Here is a 6,037-nt window from a genome sequence, read left to right as displayed (position 1 = left end):
TTGTGGTGCTCCTGTCTTGCTGGGATTGAGAAAGGATTCAGTTCATGATTGTTGGTCTGTTCTCAGCCAAAATGAAGGCTGATGTGTAGGACCTCCTCTGGGCTATGCGGTCAGCTAGTCTCGAGGCTTTCTTGCTTTTGCGATCTCAGCTGAATACCTCCACAGGGCAAGTACCAACTCAGATCAAACTTTGACATGCAGAGGTGGATGATAGGGATGGATTGACTAGCTCACATTGATTGAGATGGCAGAGGTGTCGAAATTAGGACTTTACTTGCCCCCAAATCCCACCATGCTCAACATAGGGTGATGGGCAGCTCTGACCTCAACCTGAAGTCTGGATCACGCTCTGCTTAGGCAAAAGGAGGTATTTGCAGCCTGCTGAGCAGACTCATCCAGTTCCCTTCACAAGCTGAGTCCCTGCAGGGGTGCGTGCAGGAAGGGGATGAGCCCTCTGCTCCATAACACAGTGAGCAAGACAGCCCTTGCACCCTGGGTGCAGCAACAGGGCACCCATAGGTCCCCTGGCCAGAGCCCTGGGGCTGGGAGGAGCAGGAGGCTGTCTGTCCATCTGTCCGTCCTCTCCCACCACACGAGCCTGAGTTAGCCTCAGCTACTTTTGGCAGCCTGATTCCCCGCTCCAGCAAGCGCTGGGCTGCTTGGGAGGTGGCAGGGAGAGGAACACTCTGTTCGGCAGCTGCACATTCCATTAATTTAATGAGGATTTTTTTTTTTTTACAAGGCAGATGGTAAAATAGCTATTTTCTGTTGTCTAATAAATACCATCAGCAAGGCAGAAAATGTGCAATCTCGCCAAGTCTTTTCTGATTCCTTGCCCTCCTATACCCATGCGTTTCCCTGTTCTCTGCTGGCAGCCAGTGGAGCTGGGTGGTGGGATGGGAGGGAGCGATGGGACACCAGAGGCAAGTCCGAAATTGCTGGCGGGACCCGCGCAATAAAACGACAGCTTCCCCTGATTGGGCAGAACCTCTGTGTCCTGCTGGGAGAGCAGCACTCTGGCAGCCTTCGCCGATCCAATTCTCACTTCATCTGATTGCAGTAATAACAACTCGCACAAATTTCCTGCCTCAACCTGAAATCTTCCAGCTCTGCAATGCAAATAATATAATGTGTGATGAGGAGCCCGATGACGGGGACAATAATAATAATAGTGATGATGCCTTTATTCAATGAATGAGTGAATCAAGCAAGCAAAAATAAATGGTATTCAGAGCCTGAAAATCAATAGGAAGAGAAATCAGGAGGAAATGCAGGGGGACTTGCATCTCTGGGGGAGCGCTGTCCTTAGGAATGCCATGAAGGAGAGACAAGCAAAGCCCTTTTGGGCTGGGCACTCCTTGTCAGCCCATGTTGCTCCTGGGCTTGCTCCTCTCCTGTGATTATATTGCATTTGCTGAGCTCACGCTGCTCTGTGCCTGGTCCCAGCCTCTCTGTGATCTCTTTGGCCCCCTTGATTTATGGCTCTCGTGGGCTCTCTGAATGTGTCTAAGCAGCTGGCAGGCTACAGACCTGACCTGGGGTTGGGTAATAACTTGTCTTTTGTCCCATGCCCAGGAGGTTGGCCATAAAAAAGCTCCAGACATCAATTTTCTTCTCCACTGGGGTGGAATTGCGAAATGATGAGTTGGTCTTTGCCCTCATTTATCTCTTCTTTCCCTTTCTTCTCCTCTTTTTATCTTTCTCTTTTCTCCTTACCCTACTGCTCATTGCTCTCTTCTTCACCCCCCTTCCACTATCTCCTCCATCATTTATCAGCCTCCCTCCCCTCTGCACATCACCGCTTCTTCTCTCTTCCCTTCTTGCCCTCTTCTGCGTCATTTTTTCCATGCGTTTCTTTCCCATCTCAAAACTTCCATGCTTTTTCTTGCTGTGCATAGCAGTTTGATATCTATACCTGTAATAGCCTGCTAATACAGTAATTCTACGAGACACCCTTAAAAAACCTAAAGCCTTGGCAAGCAGTAAAACTCACCTTTTAACTTGGCTTCCTCTTTATCAGGGATTCATTTCAGACAGGATTTCCGTGTGCACAGCTCTGCCACTCTGTTAGTAAAAAAAGGATTAATTCCTGCAACAGGTGAATAGGTTTCACAGCTCTGGTGAGCAGCATATATTCCCCACTTCCCACAGGTACATGGGGGATTTAATCATCTAACACAGTGCTTCTCTTTGTTGAGCGTGTGTTTAAAGGTTTGCGTTACATACCTGTATCTGTGCAGAGACCTCCTGGGGAATGCCCTCTTTCACCAGCGAGGTATTCCCATGAAACCTTTGCATTATCCAAGGGATTTTTCCTCTCTCTGGAGGGATGCCGTGTAGCAAGTTTGGAGCTGATATTGTGCTCTCTCAGGTGGTACTGGCATGGGTTGAGGTTACTAAATGCTCTACCCCAGCATCACCAGTGCCAATCCCTGCCCTGAGCATCTCAGATGCTTGGACCTAACTGTTGAAGCTTCCCATGCCTTCTGTCTGTCCCTCCAAGCAGTGCTTGCTCTGGTGAGGGTCTGGCACAGCTCCTGCCTGGCAATGCCCCTTCTCTGAGCTCTCAGAGTGGCATCTTCCATAAGCCTAAAGAAAAAGGACAAGCTTCTCCTGCCCTGTCCTTTCTAGCCGATTTTGATGGTGTCTGCAGCTTTGTATTGTATTTAAATCTATGTAAATCTGTTAGTGGATAAAATATGCAGAAGGCAACACTGGGGAATTGAATCTGACTTGTAACTGTGCTGGGAAGAGGCACTTGGTAAATTGAATCAGACTTTTCCTCCTTTTGCCCCGACACCTCCAGCAGGACCTGCCGTAGGACAGTAGGGAAATAGCGGTGTCCTAAAGTCCTCTCCATCTCCACTGCCATATGGGCTTGGGGATGGGAAGGATGAAGAAACCAGGATATTTTCCTGTATTGCAAATATTGCAGAAGGACTGACCTCTCTTAGGCTCCCCAGTGTCACCCAGTCTCCCTGCTGGTCCCTAGGCGTGGGTGGAATGGGCAGCGTTGGATGTGGCGTGTGATTTCTCTGCAGTAGCGGTTGAGGTGGCGGTGTCTTGCAGGGAACATCGAGTGTGATGGCAGTAAGCAGCCCTCGGAGCTGGCAGCAGGCAGCGAGTAACTGACTGCCAGTTCCTGATTTGGGGTTGCCAGCTAATCCCAGGATGGAGAGCCCAAGTTTCATCATCTCTAGTGGGTTACTGAGCAATGGGGCAGGAGATGGCACTGAGCGGCGAGACGTGACTTGCGAATCTCCCTGCCAGGCTGTTTTCTGGACAGCACAAGTCTGGAATAATTCCCCTTGCCAGGCCGCCAGCTTTAGACACAGGAGATGAGGTAGGAGATAATACGGCATGTCTAGTGCCAGATATTCAAGAATTTCTAAGTACGTTGCAAATGGGGAGCTACAGGGCAGCATGGCTCTTTCTATTTCACACACAGGAAGGCCCTTGAAAAGTGGTGAAGTTTCCTGCCAAATCACCCCAGGGACCATAATCTCCGTTTTTTATTTACAAAACTTTGGGACAATGGCTCCCTGCACTCCACTGGCAAAATAGTAGAAATTATTTGTCTTTTCTAAGAGAAAAGAGCCTGATCTAACAGAGATTCCGCTCTGGACTAGGTAAACATCAAAAAAATGGCATTTTTCAACAGCAAAAGCTGGCCAGCTCCACATGAGACAGGGTCTTCGGCAAACAAGATGACCAGAGTGTGGGGAGAGAGTCTGCAGATAGAAAGGAAAGATATCAAAAGATTGTGGTGAGGCGTATTACCTTGCTAGCTGAGTTGTGAGGTGTCCTTCATGCGTTGCTGAGTACAGCAGTGCTTGCCATCTGGTCCACCTTCATCATCTTACTGATCCTTACCAAAACAGTTGTGAAGGGTCAAGGAGCCCTGTTAGAGGGACAAGTGCCTGGGCAGAAACTGGCCCAAGGAAGTCTGTGGTCTGTGGCTTACTTTATAGTTTAATGTGGTGCCGATATTCCCTTCATCAGCAGTGTCAGACCAACGTTTCAGGGCATCCAAAGACTCTGCATGCTGATGGCCAGCAGTATCCAGGTTTGAAGGGCAGCATCAAATAACTACAGCTGCTTGGACAGAGCTTGCAAAGATGATAGAGCCAAACTCTTCTCAAGAGCAGCAGGCAACCTAATGGGGGACAATGGGCACAAAAGCAGCTTTGGGAGGTTCAGGTTGGGCATTTGGAAAGAGATGTGCACTAAGAGTATGGTGCAGCACCAGAACAGGTGGCCAGAGAGGCCGTGAGATCTCCATCCTTGGAGTTCTCCAGGACTCAGCCACACTAAGCCATGGCTGGTCCAATGTTGCAGATAGTCTTGGAGATAGCTCAGAGGGGAGCTCACTCCTGCATCCAAAGGACAGGGGACTTTCACCTGCCCTTCTCAATGACATGTCTGGAAGAGACTTGCCACCCCAAACTGTTGTGTACTTGTGTGTTGAGAGAAGAACCAGGCTTGAAATGTCACCTCATTACAGCTGATAAGTAAGGTTTATTACAGAAAAGGAGGTCTATTAGTCTTCTTGCTCCTGAGGGGACTAGCTCTTCAGCAGAAATGACTGGGGGATTTTAATGGAGTTAACTGAAATTTCCACCAGGGAGCTAAGATGTTGGCATTTAGCTGAAGAGGAGAAAACATCTAGTTTTCTTTTGGGAGAAAATCCCTCAAAACCCAAGAAAATGGCATCTTCTCAAAGTGGAAGGAGGGAGCTCCTGCCACGTTGGATTCCTGCCTGAACGGAGGCTGCGTGCCTGGGACAGTACGTGTGGTCGGTCGGGGTTACAGCACATGGGTTAGCGCTTTCCTTTTGTGGAAGGTGGTCTGGATAATTTGGGAAGGAGATATTTGTGTGCATGTGATGGAAGGATGACTTTGTGTGTATAGGCCATGTAACATCAGTTCCCTATTTGCAGAGAATGTATCTCATTCCAGAGATTTTCAAGGCTGACATGTGAAGTGGTGGTGACTAGTCTATGGTGGCTGGTGTCCCCAGAGAGAAAGCAACGGGTGCATCTCAATGCATACATTCGGAGAGTCCCGCTAGCGGCTCTATCAGAAACAACATTGCTTTTAACTCCCTGCTGGGAGAGGGACACACATGTTTTGGTTAGTTGGCTGCAGCCCATTTCGTAAGCGTGGAGGCACCAGGCATCACTAGCACAGCAAACCCCAATTAGTTCTGGAAGCAGCACACGCAGCATTGAACTTGCTCCCCAAGGCGGCGGCGGGGAAACCAGGCTTGAAAAGCAGTTGTTTCCTGGGGCAGGCGCAGAGCGCACAGCCCTGTGCCCGGTGCCGGTGCTTGCAGAGCCCTGCGGCTTCCCCGAGAGGAGCAGAGGCTCCAGCCGGCCCCAGGAGGGTGTTTCTTTCCTAATAGCTGGTTCAAGAGACCAGAGCTGGCAGCGCTGGGGTGTGATAACTCCACTGCAGTGCTGTAGATGCCAGCAAGCTCTGTAGATTGAAATCCCAGCCAGACCCCAAACCAGCTGTTAAAACCATCTCCAGCAAGCTCCGTCCTCCTTCAGATGCAGACCTAAAGTCCCCACTTGCAGCCACATCCCCACCTTTACCAGCTTGCCCCTGGATGGGTCAATAGTAGCTTGGTAGCACATCCCTGATGGCCAAAAAGCCATTTTGAAGCAGGTTTTGCTGCTGATACCAAGTTGTGCACTATCTTTGCTTCCTGCCCAGTTGTCCAAGGTTACTCTGGGTCTGCCCATGAGAGCTGCAGTCACTGCCAGGACTGGTATGTTGACGCACCCTTTAGCCATCAGTCTTCCCCTTCTCCTGCCGGGGTGTGAAACCCTTCCTCCAAATCAGCTTCTATCATCTTGGCTGCAATGGGAAACCAGTGGAGCAGAGGGGATGCTTAGTTATAGAAGTAATCCTTTACTGGGAGGCAGATTCAGGTGCAGGTGAGATTTCAGCAAATAACACTGAACTTCTGTGTTAAACAGCATCACCCAACAGGGGTGGTTTTGTTGCAGATGCTCCTTCCCCGCAGCAGTGG

Source organism: Gymnogyps californianus, chromosome 15 (assembly GCF_018139145.2).
Source record: "Gymnogyps californianus isolate 813 chromosome 15, ASM1813914v2, whole genome shotgun sequence".
Lineage (NCBI taxonomy): Eukaryota > Metazoa > Chordata > Aves > Accipitriformes > Cathartidae > Gymnogyps > Gymnogyps californianus.
This window is presented reverse-complemented; position numbering follows the sequence as displayed.